Source organism: Castor canadensis, chromosome 9 (assembly GCF_047511655.1).
Source record: "Castor canadensis chromosome 9, mCasCan1.hap1v2, whole genome shotgun sequence".
In the NCBI taxonomy this organism is placed as follows: domain Eukaryota; kingdom Metazoa; phylum Chordata; class Mammalia; order Rodentia; family Castoridae; genus Castor; species Castor canadensis.
In genome coordinates, this window is record NC_133394.1 from 29476979 (window position 1) to 29495600 (window position 18622).

The window sequence follows — 18622 nt, forward strand, 5'->3', positions numbered from 1 at the left end:
TTCATATCTGGGTCCTATATTCTGCTCTATTGGTCTTCATGTCTGTTTTTGTGCCAGTACTATGCTGTTTTTATTGCTATTGCTTTGTAATATAGTTTGAAGTCAGGTATTGTGATACCCCTAGCATTGTTCTTTTTGCTGAGCATTGCCTTGGCTATTTGTGGTCTCCTGTGTTTCCAAATGAACTTTTAGGGCAGATGTTTCAATCGCTGTGATGAATATCATTGGGATTTTGATGGGAATTGGATTAAACATGTAGATTGCTTTTGGTAGTATAGCCATTTTTACTATGTTGAGTCTACCAATTCATGAGCACGGGAGATCTTTCCACCTTCTGTAGTCTTCCTCGACCTCTTTCTTCAGGGGTTTGTAGTTCTCCTTGTAGAGGTCATTCACATCCTTTGTTAAATTTATTCTTAGATATTTGATTTTTTCTGAGGCTATTGTAAATGTAATTGTTTCCATGTATTCTTTCTCAATTTGTTCGTTGTTGGTGTATAGAAAAGCTAATGATTTTTCTAAGTTGATTTTGCATCCTGCCACTTTTCTATAGCTGTTTATGGTGTCTAGGAGTTTTTGGGTAGAGTTTTTTGGGTCTTTAAGATATATGATCATGTCATCTGCAAATAGTGATATTTTGACAGTTTCTTTACCTCTTTTGTATTCCTTTTATTTCTTCTTGTCTAATTACTCTGGCTAGAAATTCCAGTACTATGTTGAATAGAAGTGGGGGCAGTGGGTGCCCTTGTCTTGTTCATGATTTTAGGGGACATGGTTTCAGTTTTTCTCCAATAAATATGATGTATATGTTTGTCATATATAGCCTTTATAATGTTAAGGTACTTTCCTTCTATTACTAGTTTTCTTAGAGCTTTTATCATGAAGTGGTATTGGATCTTGTCAAAAGCTTTTTCTGCATCTATTGAGATGATCAAGTGGTTTTTGTCTTTGCTTCTATTAATGTGCTGCATGACATTTAAGATTTGCATATGTTGAACTACCCCTGCATCCCTGGGATGAACCCAACTTGGTGTGGTGAATGATCTTTCTGATATGTTGTTGGATTTGGTTTGCCATTATTTTATTGAGGATTTTTGCATTGATATTCATTAAGGAGACTGGCCTACAGTTCTCATTTTTGGAGGTGTCTTTGTCTGGTTTGGGGATGAGAGTAGTATTGTCTTCATAAAATGAGTTGGGCAGTGTTCCTTTCCTTTCTATTTTGTGGAAAAGATTAAGGAGAGTTGGTATTAGTTCTTCTTTAAAGGTCTAATAGAATTCAGCAGAGAATCCATCATATCCTGGAGTTTTCTTTTTTGGAGACACTTTATTGCTGCTTCAATTACATTTTGTGTTATAGATCTGTTTAAGTGGTTAATATCCTTTGGTTCAATTTTGGATGGTCATAAGTATCTAGAAGTTTGTCCATTGCTTCAAGATTTTCAAATATATTAGAATATAGGTCCTCCAAGTAGTCTCTTATGGTTCCCTGGATTTCTGTGATGTTTTTTGTTATCTACCCTTTTGCATTTCTGATTTTGCTGATTTGGGTTTTTTCTCTCCTCATTTTAGTTAGGTTTGCCAGGGGTCTGTTAATCTTGTTTATTTTTTCAAAGAACAAGCTTTTTGTTACATTGAGTATTTATATGTTTTTTTTTGTTTGTTTCTATTTCATTAATTTCAGACCTTATTTTTATTATTTCTCTCTTTCTGCTTGCTTTGGGATTTGCTTGTTCTTGTTTTTCTAGGAGTTTGAGATGCAGCATTAGGTTATTGATTTGGGACCTTTCTGTCCTTTTATTATATGCACTCATGGCTATAAACTTTCCTCTTAGGACAGCATTTGCTGTGTCCCATAGGTTCTGCTACATTGTGTTTTCATTTTCATTAACTTTCAGGAACCTTTTAATTTCTTTTGTTTCATCAATGATGCCCTGATCATTGAGTAATGTGTTCTTCAGCTTCCAACTGTTGCATGTTTTCTACTGTTCTTTTTGTTGTTGAGTTCTAGTTTTAATGCATTGTGATCAGATGGAATGCGTGGGATTATTTCTATTTTCTTATAATTGCTGAGGCTTGCTCTATGCCCTAAGATATGATCAATTTTTGAGAAGGTCATGGTCTTCTAAGAAGAATGTATATTGTGCAGAAGTTGGATGAAATATTCTGTAGACATCAACTAGGTCCATTTGATCTATAGTGTGATTTAGTTCTAATATTTCTTTATTGAGTTTTTGTTTGGATGACTTACCTATTGGTGAAAGAAGGATGTTCAAGTCTCCCACTACCATTGTGTTGGAGTCTATTTTATGCTTTTATGTCCTTCATAGTATGTTCAATGAAATTGGGAGCACTGATGTTGGGTGCATATAGGTTGATAATTGTTATTTCCTTTTGATGTATTTCTTCTCTTAATAGTGTGGAGTGTCCTTCTTTATCTTATTTGATCAATGTATGTTTGATCTCTACTTTGTCCAAGATAAGTATTGCTACTCCTGCCTGTTTTGGGGGGCAATTGACTATGTAAATCTTCTTCTAGTCTTTCACCCTAAGCCAGTGCTTGTTTCTTTTAAAGAGATGGGTCTCCTGTAAACAACAGATTGTTGGATCTCCCTTTTTAATCCAGTTTGCCAAAGAGTGTCTTTTAATGGGGGAGTTAAGTCCATTAACATTCAGTGTTAATATATTGATATGTATGTGGTGATTCCTGTCATTTACTTGTTTTTGTTGCTGAAGGGTTTGATTGTGCACAGCTGAATCAATGCAATGTTTCTCTCTGGTTCCTTGTCTTTTCTTCTCCTGTGGTTTGGTACTGCCTGTCCTGTCATGGTTTTGTATGCTTTCATTTCCTGTGTGCAGAATTCCTTGAAGAATCTTTTGTAGTGGTGACTTGGTGGGCATATATTGTTTTAGATTCTGCTTATCATGGAAGATTTTTATTGCTCCATCTATTTTGAATGATAGTTTTGCTGGATAGAGTATCCCAAGGTTGAAGTTATTTTCATTCAGTGCCCAGAATACCTCACTCTATGCCCTTCTTGCTTTTAAGGTTTCCATTGAGATATCTGCTGTGATTTTGATGGGTTTATTTTTGTATGTTATTTGTTTTTCCCCTCTGACAACCATCAATATTCTTTCTCTATTCTCTGTGCTTGTGGTTTTAATAATTATATTTTGTGGGGAAGTTCTATTTTGGCCAAGTCTGTTTGGTGTCCTTGAGGCTTCCTGTACTTGGGTGGGCATAACTGTCTCTAGATTTGGGAAATTTTCTCTTATTATTTTATTGAATATATAACAAATCCCTTTTGCTGTACCTCTTCTCCTTCTTCAATGCCCATGATTCTCAGGTTTGGTCTTTTGATGGAATCAGTGAGTTGTTACATTTTCCTTTCATAGGTCTTTAGTTTGACTAATAGCTCTTCAGTTTTTCCTTTAATTTCCATTTTATCTTCAAGTTCTAAGATTCTGTCTTCTGCTTTTTTTAGTCTGTTGGAGTGGCCTTCCATTGTATTTTGTGTTTCTGTTTCATCTTTTTTCTGAGGTTTTTCCATATCATGGGTCACTTCCTCTTTAATATTGTTAATTTTTGACTTTAATTCATTTACCTCCCTATTTATAGTGTTCTCTGTTCATGTTGGTGTTTATTTAGGGCTGTGAGTTCATTTATTTGTTTCTGTGTCTTCTTGTATTCTTTATTTTTTTGTGTCTTGAAATTTCTTGAGTGCCTTTTGTACATTTTGGTTAACCATGTCTAGTAACATCTCCATGAAATTCACAGTGATTACTTGCAGTATTTCTTCTTTGAGGTTGTTCTTGTGGGCATTGTTGGGTTACTTGGTGTCATTTATCTTTGTTTTGTTGGAGTCTAGGACTGGGTATATGTTTTGTAGGAGTCTAGGACTGGTATCTGTTTTCTTCATTTCCCTCTGAATCCTGTATTAAATTTTTTTTGGGGAAAAATAATTTAAGAAAAAGTGTTTCCATGCCTTTTTTGTATTCCCATCACTCCAGTTGGAACTGTGCAACTATGTTCTTGATAGGCTACTTGGTGTTTTCAGTCACCTGTTTTCTTTCCTTTGATTTAATTTTGTTTTGTGGCTATATTGGATTTTTAGCTATTTCTGTTCCTGCTCTAGGTGTAATTTAGCATTAACTAATTCACAGGTTTAATACCCTACCAGTAGTTTATGTTTTATATAGAAGATCCCCTGGAGGTAATATCTATAAACAGTGGGAGTTGGGGGATTAATGTTTGCAATGCTAGCTATAGAAATTAGGGAACTTGGATAGGGTGGCACTAAAGGTGGAGAAGAGAAGTGGGTGGGTGAATGGGGAAAGCAGCATGAGGTCTGCTCTTTTTGTGGTCCTTGCATGTGTTTGGGTATATTTTTGTTGTAGAAGACAGCATTTGTGTTAGAGATTGCAGAGGTTTTGGGTTGTGTAGAGTTGGTATAGTAGGTTGTTTAGTGGGTGATGAGTGTGAAGGAGGGAGGGGTAATCTAGTGATAGGTTAGGGGAGAATGGGAGGGGAAGGTGAGTGCTGGGGGAAGAGAGTGGGTGAGAGGTGGCAGAATAATTTGTGGGTAGGGGAGCAATGGGTTTTAGCACAAAAGAAGGATGGAGAGTGAAGAGGATGAAAGTAGAGATGAGGGCACGATATCGTTAAATTGAAGGTATAGAAAGAGAAAAGAAAAAAGAAAAAAAATGCTAGGAGTAAAAGTAAAAGTAGAAAACCCACAATAATAACAGTAGCAACAATAACAACAATAAAACAAAACAAAGAAATCAACAGGCAGATATTAACAAACAAACAAGAAACAAAACAAACAAACAAACTCCAGGTTCAGGAACACAGTTTCAGTCTTAGATTAAGTTCTTGTGTTACTCCTACAGCATCCAGTCTTGATGTTGGTATTTAAGCTGAACCTCTGTTGTAGTCTTGACAGGTGGTTGGCTTGTGGGTATTGTTTTTCTTCTGTCTTTCACCAGCAGCTGCTTGGTCAGCTCCTCCTTCAGTGAGGTGTGGCAGTTTAAGTTTCCATGCTGTCCTCAGGTTCAAGAGAACATCTCTGTAGCCCACTAGTTGTCCTGCCTTGGAGATGGCTTTTCTCTGTGCTTGTTTACTGGAGGCTTGTTTCTTTGCCTTGCCCCCTTTCTCTGGGGCAAGATCATTGATCTGTCAGTCAGTTCCTTGTTGTCAGCATGTTGTGATGTTTCACTGTTTGTTTTTCAATTTTGCAGAGCCATTTGACTTTGGATGTTGCTCACTGGCTCAGGTGATGAGCTTTGTGGACTGCTGTCTGCCCTATTTCAGGCAGTGGCTGATCACTTGCCCTCTGTGGGCCTTCCTGTCTTTCCAGCCATTTATTTACTGATGGTCCATGTGGAGATCAGTTCCTTGCCCCTCCCTGCTTATTCAATGAACTTTCAACTTCCTGCCCCCTCTGCTGTGTGTTTTCAGTTCATTGTTTATTGTTAAGTTTTTTTTGTGGGCAGGGTCAGTCTGCCCAGGGGGCTATGCTGGCTTATCTTAGGGGTGGCTGAGGGAATACCACATGACATTTGACATTCACCTGTCTGGTCTGCCAAATGTCTCTCAAGCAGATTTGGAGCTGGCAGCTGGCAGTGATGGCAGCCCTCCTGTTTTCTCAGTGTAATGTGGTGGGGTGAAGTTTTCTATGGGATAGGAGCTCAGGGTGTCAAAGTTTTGATTCTCCTTGGTGCTTTATTTCTGCCAAGTGTAGCTCCAGTGTTTCAGCGAGGTTTTGGAGTCATGGAGCTCACACTGTCTGTTTCTGTGCCCTAGTCACCATCTTGGATCAGAAATCATGTCTCTAATTCCCTGATTCTTGATCAAAACAGCACATTCATTGCCATAAATTCCTGCAATTGATTTTCTCTCTGGAGATTTCACCTTACTATGTACCTTTGAATATTCCTCCTACATCCTACTTAGCCTTCAGTCTCTCTGAGCTGCCACCATAGTGCACCCAAATCCTTTGTATGATTTTACACTTCTGATGTCATGGATCCTTCTCTCTCTAACCCACTATGAAGTTAACAGTTTTGTCAACTGGATGCTCCTCACAGTTTTAGTTACTAATTACTTACTTCTGGTTGTTTCCTGTCCGAATGATGCCTATGTTCTTCATTTCAATCTATTACTGATTTTTAAGTTTTGTAAATGTCTTAAGTTTCTGAATGAAGAGATCTCAAACATTTTAAAAGCAGGAATTTCTTAGGTACACTTGTATCCTCAAATGCATGCAGCACAATGATTTTCCCATTTTGTACTCATAAATATTTTTATTTGATTTGGTTTTCCTGAAATTGTCCCAGACTATGCAACAGTGTTCTGCACAAAATTGCTGATTTTCAAGATAAGCCATGTCATCTTCTGAGCACATGAAAAGTTAGTTAGTATGAAAAGTACTAACTAAACTGAGGTATTAGATAATTATGGAAGACAGATGAGACAAGCAAATTCTGTGAAGAAGGAAAAAGTACATCAACTAGTGGAGATCAAAAAGAAAAAAAAAGTATTACAGAAAACCAAAGTAGGCCATTCATCTTATGTCATTGTCTCTTGTCAATCAGGAGAAGAGACATTTTTTGCTTGAAGCAGCAGTAATTGGTGATAGAAAGGAGTCAAATTATCTGACCTTAAAGGAAGAAATAAAAGAATATGGAGGCATGGCTTTTGCTTTTAATGATTGACCCTGATTTTTAGTCATTAATGGAACAGTAGGTCTCTTGGACCAATTCCTGAATTGAAGTTAGCAGTGAAGACATCATAAATCTATCTGTCTGTTACTGGAAAAGGCATTGGGATAAATTCAGCACAAATGAGGAAGAAGACAGACATGCTCAAAGGTTGAACTGAATGACAATAATTATAACTTTGTAGAATTATGACTTAAAGGAATAAAGTCTCTGAATTTCCTATTAATATGTGCTCACTATTGTTGACTAATAATCATCTGTTTCTCTTTCTTCCTTTTGTCCTATAGTACATAAGAAAAATGTTCTGCAATGTAATTAAAAATTATGTCTTCATCATCAAAAACAAACAAGACACTGTATTTTAAAATCCATCTTTCTAATATCTACTGATACAAAATGTAGGAATAATACTAAGAATAAAGATATAGATGACTAAAAACAGCAACCTTCAATATGACAAACTTAAAATATTCCAATCTATTTCTTGACATTTTCAGTCATAATGTTCTTTTTCAGTTACATGAATTTAATCCTATAAAACATGCTTTTCCAGGCTTTCCTTTGATTCCTTCCTGCTGAATGAATCAAAGCTAGTTTGAAAACACAGTATGGAATATTAAATGCATGTATTAGCAGCCCATTAAAAAGAGTAGACTTCTTTAATAAAAATAGACTGTACCTAAAAAAAAAAACCGTAAAGTAGTGATGTTTTCCAATTTTGATATGTGAAGATTTGTAGAGGCTTTTTTTTTAGTTTTTACTGCTCTCATCTTTGCTATCTCCTTGTGTACTCCTTTAAATTTTGCAAAATCACTCTATTCAGAACACACACATACACACAAACACACACACACTCACATACACTCACACACATGGACTCCTTTTCCTTAGTTCTCAGCATCTTTTTTGAGACAGGTAATGGAAAAGCAACTTGTTCTTTAAGGTTTGAAAGTGGAGATGGGGCATGATTAAGAATGTGCTCTTACCCATCCTGAGGACCTTTGACCTCAGGAGCCCACACTACATTTCCAATTCTCTAACACAGAAATAAAGTCTCCAGTGTGCATTGATTCTTCACACTATGTTCCTGTGCAATCCCCCTGACTACTGCCTTGATTCTTGGTGAGTAGCAGACATTCTGGGGGCAATGGATTGTGCATACACACAGCTTTAAACACCCATCAGGAATAAATATAGGAAAGGCTACAGAGAAATGCTGAAGGGTCCATGAACCCCATCAAGGATGAGAACCATTATTTTGCTCTAGGGTTTCCCAGGATATCATTATAGAGTAAATACAATGCATAAAGTCTTATTGATCATCACATTGCTTTCTTGTGAGCCCTAATTATCCTCAATAAAAGTGCAGTCTGGCAATCAAGTCCCCCAGAGAGATTAGGTGTTGTGTTGAATCTATAGCTGCAAGGATACCTAATGAAAATAATTTTGTATCTTGTATTTTTTCAGCTGTTACTACCGATGTCTCATAAGTTGAAAATGACCAATCTTAATTAGTCCCTAGGTGTTTAGTTTACTAACCCTTTTCACTATCATTTTTACCTGCACTGAGTATTTTTCTTTCAGGAATTGATGTAGTGAGACCTACCTACATCTTTCCCTATAACTTTCACTTTAACTTTCCAATATGAAATGATAAAACTGCAGTTTAAAATATAAACAGTGGAGGACTATAATTTTTTCTATTATTTTACAAATGAAATTGTAATAATGTAATCATGTCTGAAGTCTTACAACACTTAATATTAATTCTGATATGAGAAACATAGTATTTGTCAAAAAAAAATCATTACCTGTCAATTACTACTTGAGGATAACATATAGAAAAATTAAAACACATGTTTAACTTTTGAAAGCAAGAAGGGATATTGCAGAATCTGGCATTGAAGGCCATACTTACAAATAAAGTCCTATATAATGTGATTGCCTTCAGCTAATTTCAGTCTGCTATTTACCTTCTTGTAAATTAGCCTTGCTCTAGTTTAATGCTTCAGTGTGATCCATTTCTAGCATCCACTTCCTATTGATTTTATCTGGAATATTCTTTGTCTTCAATTCTTTTTTTTATTGTTGTGCTGGTGGGGATACATTGTGGCATTTACAAAAGTTCTTTCAATGTACCAAATAAATCATACTTGACTTCACCCCCTCCAAAGCTCTCCTTTCTCTCTTTTATTCCCTCCTTCCCCCATTCCTGGAACAGTTTCAGTAGGTATCACTTTTGCATTTACATACATGTGTATGCAGTTTTTGCACTGTATTCACTCTCCTACCCCCTTTTCCCACCTCCTCCTTCCCACTTATACCTACCCTCCACCCCTGCCTCTGGTAGGACCTGTTCAGCCCTCATATTTCTGATTTCACAGGTGAAAAAAAGCAAAAAAGAGGAAAAGAAAAAAAATGACATTTTTGCTTGTTTGTGATAAAGGAAGCAGAGAGTGTCCTTGGGATATTTCAATGTATATATGTATTATAACCCCCATTGAATCATCTCCTCGATTTTTCTTCATTCTATCTTAGTCCCTTTCTTATGGTGGTTTCAGCTGGTTTAAGAAATCTATATTCATTCTTGTATAGCTTTATCTTATAGTTGCCAGTCATTTTGAAAGTTTGTACATAGTAGCATGAATAAAGTGTTTTCTAAATCAATTGCTATAGTTTTAGCACCTTGAGAATAGGCTACGGCTTGGCTATAATTTGAGTATCTCATACAAGGTTTTGTGTTTTGGGAGCTTGGACTTGAGTGACTGATGTTAACAGGTGATGTTAATAGTCAGCATGGTGGACCATCTACTAGGGAGGCAGAGGCAGGAGGATTGCAAGTTCAAGGGCAAAGTTAGTCAGACTGTCTCAAAAACAAAATACAAACATGAGAAGAAAAAGACAAAGGTGAGACATTTGATATGGAGCCTAGTGGGATGGAGTTACTGACATCTCTTCATCTCTCTCTCTCTCTCTCTCTCTCTCTCTGGTTTCCTATCTCATCATGTAATCTCTATTATGTACACATGCTGCTATTATAATGCCATGTGCCATGATGGCATGCAACCAAGCCCTTTCCAAAAGTCAAATTGATGAGGCATTCCACTCTTGAACTTTCAGTCTCTAAAACTATAATGTAAATAAACTTCTTCTCTTTTTCAAGCTCAAAGCTTCAAGTATTTAATTATCACAATGGAAAGGTGACTAATACAGAATGTGAATATTAACTATACATGGCTGCTGTCCTGAGAAACTTACAGTCTTATGGAAGAGTTACAAACCAAGCAACTTTGTTACCTCATGTCACATATATTCATAGAGACATGCATAGGATTATAAGAAAAAAAGAAGATCTACCTCTAGCTTAGCCTGATAGACTAAGGAGTTAAAATAAAAATAAGCTTCCATACTTCTGTTCTGAATAACAACTCAGAGTTAGACATGTAGAGGACAAAATGCTATTTGTTCTAAGCAAAGAGAGTAGCATAGCAATAATTAGAAAGCTAGGACACAAAATTTTGTTTTCCAGAAACTATGTTTCCAGGAACTAGCTAGAACAATTCTCATAGAATGATGCCTGGGCCAGTCTGATCAGCATACCCAAAATTGTTAGAAGTGCATTCCTACATCGCATCTCATTTCTACTAAGGGGAATTTAGCAATCTGTGTTTGATCAAACCTTCCAGGTGATTCTGATGTGCACTAAAGTTTGAGAACCAGTGAGCTAGAAATCAATGCTCATCCAAGATGTAGTGTGGGATATGAATCAGAGTTGGGTCCTGGTCAGAGAGTGTTTTATGTCATGTTCATGTGGTCCACCAGGCTAGATTGCATTTGTCACAAGGTACCACTGGACTACTTTTCCAATAAGTCTTCTATAACAGATTCAGGATTCAAAAGAAAACTTTAGTTGTAGCATCAAAAATGGGAAAGAAAGAGAAAATCATCTCATTATCTGCAGATTATTTTTAGTCTGATAATCTTAAAGGGTGATCATCCCTCTGAATATAAGGTTTGCATTCACTTGGCTCAAAGGAATATCCAAATTGAGTACTATGGCAGAAAGTTATTGCTTAAATTCCACAAAATTTCCTGCTTGTCTTTGTATAAGAATAATTCAAAGAATAAATGAGTAACTGCTACTTTGGATAAAATGTTTATTGTTAACAATATAAAGAATAAAAATTTTAAATATGTAGTGCTTATATGAACTAGTGAGGTAGACTTTGAGGCATTGTTTTATAACACTGAAAATAGAATCTGAAGCATGCTACTTTGAAGAATAAAATTCCTGCAACAACTTTCTACATGATACAGTTTTGTTGTTTTAAGGCTATTTTTAAAATCCATATGTGGTTGGTATAGATTTTTTCCAATTCTCTTATTATTTTCCCTACAGATATAATAATACATGTTTAATGTAATAGTCTTCATTTTTTAAAGATCAGTATTGATCTTTTGTTAGCATTCAATGAAAAATTCCTTTCATAATCTTCCTTCACTGCTTATTATTAAGAAGATTCTTCCTGTTTATCTTCAATATAAAGATGCATCTATGACTAATATAAATAAGATTTTCATCTCTACTAATACACTTTTTAATAGTAATAATTTCATTTTCAGCCTTGGAGCAAGCTTTTTCACACTCTCTTGTTCTCCTGACCTAACTGGGCTAACTGAGGGCCAGAAGGACAAATGATAGGCCAACATGCAGAAAGTTGGGACCAGCTGTGCTGGGCACTTAGATGGAGATGTACAACAGCCTCATTGTTTCTTATTTCTATTAATCTCTTCTTTTTGCTCTGCTTCTTTTCTCTAAGGCCTTGCTTCTAAAGTCTTTCTTTCAAACGTTGCTTCTGAAGTCTTCTTTTCTGTTCTTTAAAATCTCTTTCCTTAGACTACCTCTGTGCCATGTTTTCTCTTAGTTTTTCTTTAGCATAATCTCTCTTAAAGTCTTTTCCCTCATATTTGCACTGTCTCATCAGACTTGCACTGTCCCATGTTTTCTTTACCTTTTACTAAGCTTAGTTTTTCTAAAGCCTATGTATAAAGTTTGCAGTGCAGAAAGCTGCTCTGGTGGAAACACAGCAGCCAGCATCACCATCAGCATCACCCAATCAAAATCCCTCATCAAAAAGCCTCCTCTAAGACTACAGAAGATAGAAAGAACTCCCATGTTCATGGATTGGAAAAATCAACATAGTAAAAATGGCTATACTACCAAAAGCAATCTACATGTTTAATGCAATTCCCATCAAAATCCCAATGATGTTCATCACAGAGATTGAAAAATCTACCTTAAAGTTCATTTGGAAACACAAGAGACTACGAATAGCCAAGGCAATACTCAGCAAAAAAAGAAATGCTGGAGGTATCACAATACCCAACATCAAACTACACTGCAAAGCAATAGCAATAAAAACAGCATGGTACTGGCACAAAAACAGACATGAAGAACAGTGGAACAGAATAGAGGATCCAGATATGAATGCACACAACCATACCCACTTTATATTTGACAAAGTTGTCAAAAATATATGATGGAGAAAAGACAGCCTCTTCAACAAATGTTGCTGGGAAAAGTGGTCACCCATCTGCAAGAAACTGAAACTAGATCCATGTCTATCACCCTGTACTAGTATCAACTCAAAATGGATGAAGGACCTTGATATCAGATCCAAAACTCTGAAGTTAGTACAGGAAGGAGCAGGAAACAATCTGGAACTAATAAGTATAGGCAAGGACTTCCTCAAGTCCTTGCAACTAAGAGAAAGAATGGACAAATGGGACTTCATAAAATTAAAAAGCTTCTGCACAAAAAAAGAAATGGTTTTTAAACTGCAGAGACCACCGGCACAGTGGGAGAAAATATTTGTTATCTATACATTAGACAAAAGACTGATAACCAGAACATACAGGGAACTTAAGAAACTAAATTCTCCCAAAATCAATGAACCAATTAAGAAATGGGCAACTGTACTAAATAGAACTCTCTCAAAAGAGGAAATTCAAACGGCCAAAAGATACATGAAAAAAATGCTCACCATCTCTAGCCATAAAGGAAATGCAAATTAAAACCACACTAAGATTCCACCTCACCCCTGTTAGAATAGCCATCATTAGCAACACCACCAACAACAAGTGTAGGTGAGGATGTGGGGAAAAAGGAACCCTAATCCATGGCTGGTGGGAATGCAAGCTTGTGCAACCACTCTGGAAAAAAATTTGGAGGGTTCTTAAAAATATGAACACAAATCTGCCATATGATCCAGCAATCCCACTCCTGGGGATATACCCAAAGGAATGCATCACTGGTTACTCCAGAGGCACCTGCACACCCATGCTTATTGCAGCACTATTCACAATAGCTAAGTTATGGAAACAACCAAGATGCCCCACTACTGATGAATGGATCAAGAAAATGTGGTATTTTATACACAATGGAATTTTACTCAGCCATGAAGAAAAATAAAATCTTATCATTTGCAAGTAAATGGATGGAACTGGAGAATATCATTCTGAGCGAGGTCAGCCAGGATCAGAAGACCAAAAATCCTATGTTCTCCCTCATATGTGGACTTTAGATCTAGGGAAAATGCAGCAATGTTGTAGGACTTGGGTCACATGACAAGGGGAGAACATATACGGGAGGTACATGAAAGCATTTGATGTCCCCACTCCAGAGGAATTAATACAGAAACCTTAAAGTGACAGAGGTCAACATGAGAAAGGGATCAGGAACCAGTGTAAAGATCAGTTAGAGATGAATCAACCTGGGTTGTAAAACATTTATACATGAAAGCAATGCTAGGAATCTCTTATAGCTGTCCTTATCTCAACTTGCAAAAATGCTATGTCTCTTTTATTATTGCTTATTTCTACTCTTCATCGGAACTGGAGAAAAGCACAGAACAGGTTCTGCCTGGAAGGGAGAGGGGAGGGGGAGAGGGTGGGGAAGAGGGGTAGGAGGGAGAAATGACCCAAACAATGTATGCAAATGTGAATAAATGAATTTTAAAAAAGCCTCCTCTCCTCCTTCAGGGAGTCTTTTATATCCAGTGGTAAACAAGGAGGTGGAGCAACATCTTTCAGGGAGGGGTATGACATTATGACAAGAGAAACCTGCTCTCTACTTCTCTGAAAGCAAACAACTTAGGAAAAGCACCTGTGCAGCATTCTGCCTCACTTTCTTCTATGTCTGGGGATGTGCCAAACTCAGTCTGTCATTGTGCACAACTGTGCTTATGTCAAGTTCTCATTGGCTTCTCATAATCCACTTCCCACACAGCCCTACTTTTCACTTAAATTTTTGCTGATGTATGGAAATCAAGCGCACTTGGAAATGCAACTGAGTAAAAACTCTACTAGTTTTCATGTAATTTTTTTTCTAAAAGTCATTTTCAGATACTTGTTTGTTATAAGCAACAAAGCAGTCTACATTTTCACAATTGCTGTGACCCTGACCCCAGGTTGGAATAAAAACTGAGGTACCTAAAACCAGCTAAAACCACTTAAAAATGAATAATGTATGACTTTTTTTGTGCAATTTAATTTCCTATTTCCATCTTAGACTTTTTAATATATACCACAAGCCAACTAATAATGTTTGTTATACATTCTATATAATTAAATATAATTACATTAATATAATTAAATATAATGGGGTTTCACAGAAATTTAGCTGTCTCACATATTCCCTTGAAAAACTATTGTTCATATTTGTACTTGTAATTACTCAACTCAGTTCATTAGAATTCATAAGAATTTTTATGTAAATCTATCTATAGAATAGAACCAATGGGAAAAATTAAAACGCAATTTATTTTATTTTATGTTTTAAGTAGCATAACGGTAACAGTGGATAAATCTCAGTAGAGTGTTGTGTAAGCACGATCTCATTTAATCCTCACAATTGTTCTGATAATTAAACATTATGCTACTTTATAAATGAAATCTCTGTAGCTCAGATCATTAATTGGCTTCCTCAAAGTCCTTCAGGTCAGAGGAGGAAAATTTCAGACTTGATGCAGGTTTTTGATTTCCTCAGCCAACACTGTATTCCTCCCTGCAACTGAATATGGCAAGTTCAAATGTACTTTTTTCCTGTAAAGTGAAATTTTACAAAATTTTCAACCACATATCTCCAACATATTAGCAGTATGTTTGTGAGGTTTTTCTGCAGAGGTATTTGCATTTCAATGGAGTGATTGGAAGCTATTTTTTATATGGCTCTGCACTTAAAAGAGCAATTGGGAGCTGAAGGTCTTTGTTTAGGGGGATTTCCAATGCTGAAACATGGAGATATGTTGTTAGGATGTACTTCTTAATTTTCTTAATTTTCAGGGTAAATTAACTCAATGTCAGACTAAAAATAACATGCAAATTTATGAGTGTCAACAAATTTCTATAAGAACAAACATTATGGAATATTTCTGCATAATCCCTTTCTTCTGTATTAGCTGTACTTATGAATCAGTATCATTATATCATCTCCAAGTAGTGGGAATTCATTCACACTCATGTCTTTATATTTATAATAATAGTATACAATAGCATCTCTCTATATATAGATATAGATGTCTTTTTGTCTCTTTTTGAGCAGAGAGATATATGTGCATATTCAAGCACACACATACTCATGCATAATATATTTACTTACCTAGTCTTGTACCATACTTGTTTATTTCTACTTAGGAAAAAATATCTGAAGTTGTGGAACCAAATAACTCTGGGTTAGATCACATATAAAAGGAATTTTTTTTTTTGGAGAATTAACAGTACTGAGCCTCAGTTCAGTTATTTATAACACTGAGGCAATAATGTCTACCTACACTGTGTGACAATTTGGAAAATATCATGAAACTAATACAGTGAATATTAAATTGTAAGCAAACAATGAAAGGTAGTTATACGAAAGTAGCTAATATTCTATTACCATGATCACAATTACAGTATTTTGACATCACTTTGTAAGGTTAATTTCTCTCTTCCACAGAACACACAATGTGTCTTTGTAATGCCCTTGTCACATACCTAGTCATCACCTGCTCCTCCTCTGGTCATGCCTGGTGGAAATCTGTACAAATGTTCCAGTTCTCTGAACAAGCTCATTTAAAAAGTGGGTTACAGCAGGAGGAACAGAGGGTTGAGGAGGAGACAAAGCACAGATTTATACCTGCCGTGCCAATACCTTGGGGCTTTCCTAAGGAATATTTCTTCTGAATCTAGAATGTGTACTTGGCATGGTAATAAGAAAAGATAGTGAGTGAAATTTGTCAAGAATAAAAGGACCCCAAATCAGCAGATCAGAGTTTCCCAGACTGATTTCAAAGGAAGGTTTAGAAGAGAAGAAATGTCAGTGCTTACTTGCCCTTGTCTAGATGGGGACTGAAATATTCACCACTTCAGCTGATATAAAAGAATTATTTTTTTGTGGTACTGGGGCTTGAACCCAAGGCTTCATGCTTGCTAGGTAGACACTTGACCCACTCTGCCAGCCCTAGTATAAAAGAATAATGTACAAAAATATGGTGTCAATTAATAGAAGATACATGGATCAATATGTGCATTATAGTGGTTGAAGCTGAAAGAAAAATGTTCCTAAAACAGAAAAGCCCAGAGCAATGGCTTGCTCATGAATGAAGAACAGGATCAGGTCTAGCCTGCAGCATGGGGTGGGGACACCAAATTCATCATTAGAATGAATTTGGCCATAGCAAAGTTAAAAATGAAATAGTAACATTAAAAGTGGTAGAGATGTGAAGAGTTTGTTCCTTTGTGAAACTGTCTAGTGCTATAGTGCTAGACCTGTAAATAGCACCCACCCCATTCCTCAGATTATACTCCCCTTCCATCTCGGTGCAGGGCACATATGTAAAGTGGGTGACTCTTGCTCAGTGGTGTTATGACTAGCCACTTCAACTTCATAGGAAGAAAATTGAGAACATCACAGAGGACTCCTATATGATTTCTAAAAGATTTTCTTTCCAGATAGCCACAGGTATATAAGAAAGTATCCAGGACAGGCATGACTCAATTTCTTTGATATTGGAAGATGCAATGCTCTTCCACAGAATATAAAAAAGTAGAATTTATTCATAGAATATAAATTATGTCAGAAAGTATTCCACACATAAAATATGTACAGTATTATACATTTTAAACACTCTTTCACTAACAAGTAATCAAGTGTGTGGACTAACTCAGAACAAGTTACAGAGTCATCTGATTGGAATTTTCCATTGTCATTATATTTCAGCCCACTCTGTAACATTATGAGTGAAACTGGTCTCAGGATTATACTGAACTCATTTATGCCTAAGTCTCTTACTTGGGAAATAAACAAAACATTGTTTTTCTCTGCTACCTAGCCTGCCAAACTCCTCAGCACATTTGATGTAATTTTGATTGTTATAAGTAGATTATTGTGACACACTGACATCCTCTGCATACCCATGTCTAGCTCCAGATTTTTAATAGCTATCATAATAACTGTTCAGCAGTGCTATTAATAGCACTTTCACATGCATCAACTCATCTTATCAATAAAATAAATGTGTAGTATAGGCAGGGAAGAATTCTATATCCTTGTTTGGGGGATAAGAACACATTTTTAGAAAATGTAACTACTTTTTTCAAGATTACACAGCCTGTAAGTAATGCAATTGAAATTAGAACTTAGATTCTCCAGTTTCTATTCCAGCAGTCTCTTTTTTAGTTTATTACTACCCACAACTGTGATAATTTTTGTACAAGGTATAAAATAAAATGTTGTATTTAAAGACCTAACTAATTTCATCATGAAAATTATATTTGAAAAAAAGGAATATAGCACTAATTACTTAATTCAATTAACACATGTGAAAAGTTAGTAAAAACAGAATTTATGTATATTGTTTAATAACTGTAGAAACACTAAAATCAAGTTATCCTTATAGTAAAATAAGAAAGAAAATGAAAATGAAACAACAGAAAAATGAAGGGACAAAAAAAGGAGATGAAATATTGGAAGGAATGAAAGAAAATAATTGCCGAGTATTTCCTATGCCTTATATACTTTAACATGCAATGTCACATGTAGTAGAAAGAAGGACTATTTAGGGAATCACTACTTTTTTAGAGAGACTTGGGAACATCCAAGCAAATAAGTAATGATTGACCTGGCATAGTAATGAAAATGGGTGTGGCATTATGGAATTCTTTAGAGATTGCTTTACTTGCATAGACAATTTATGATAACATTCACTAAATAAAAAAGTAATATTGACTAGCATAAAGTGGAACTTGTTAAGATTTGCCATGTTTAGACAAAAGAGTTCCCTATCTGATAAACACAAGTTGTTTTTGTTTGCATAATGTCTATTTCCCCCTTCTTTTGCCATTATCACCTTAATTTAAGAGTGAAGAATAATTCCTTTCTCATTGTTAATATGTAATGTTTGTATCTTAAATGTCTCCAAAATCCGAGTACTGAAGGCTAGGTTATCAGCTTGTGGCACTACTGGGAGGTGAAATTTTTTGGAGGTGAAATCTAGTAGAAGGAACTTAGGTCATACTAAAGGGTTATTGGGACCCTAGCCTCCTCTCTCTTTTTGTTTCTTTCCTGGCCACCTTGAGTTGAGCAACTTTACTCATCCACGAGCTTTCTGCCATGATGCTCTGACTTGCCACAGGGCCCAAAACCATAAAGTCTCCCAACTAACTATGGACTGAAACCTGTGAAACTGTGAGCCAAAATAAAACTTTCCTCCTTTTGATTTGATTTCCTAAGATATTTTTGTCATAACAATGGAAAGCACCATAGTGATGAATAATGTACCTCATGAAATGGAAGTTTTATTATTTTACACATTCGTGCATTTGTAAGAGAACTAATCATACAAGAAAGTATATGCTAAAT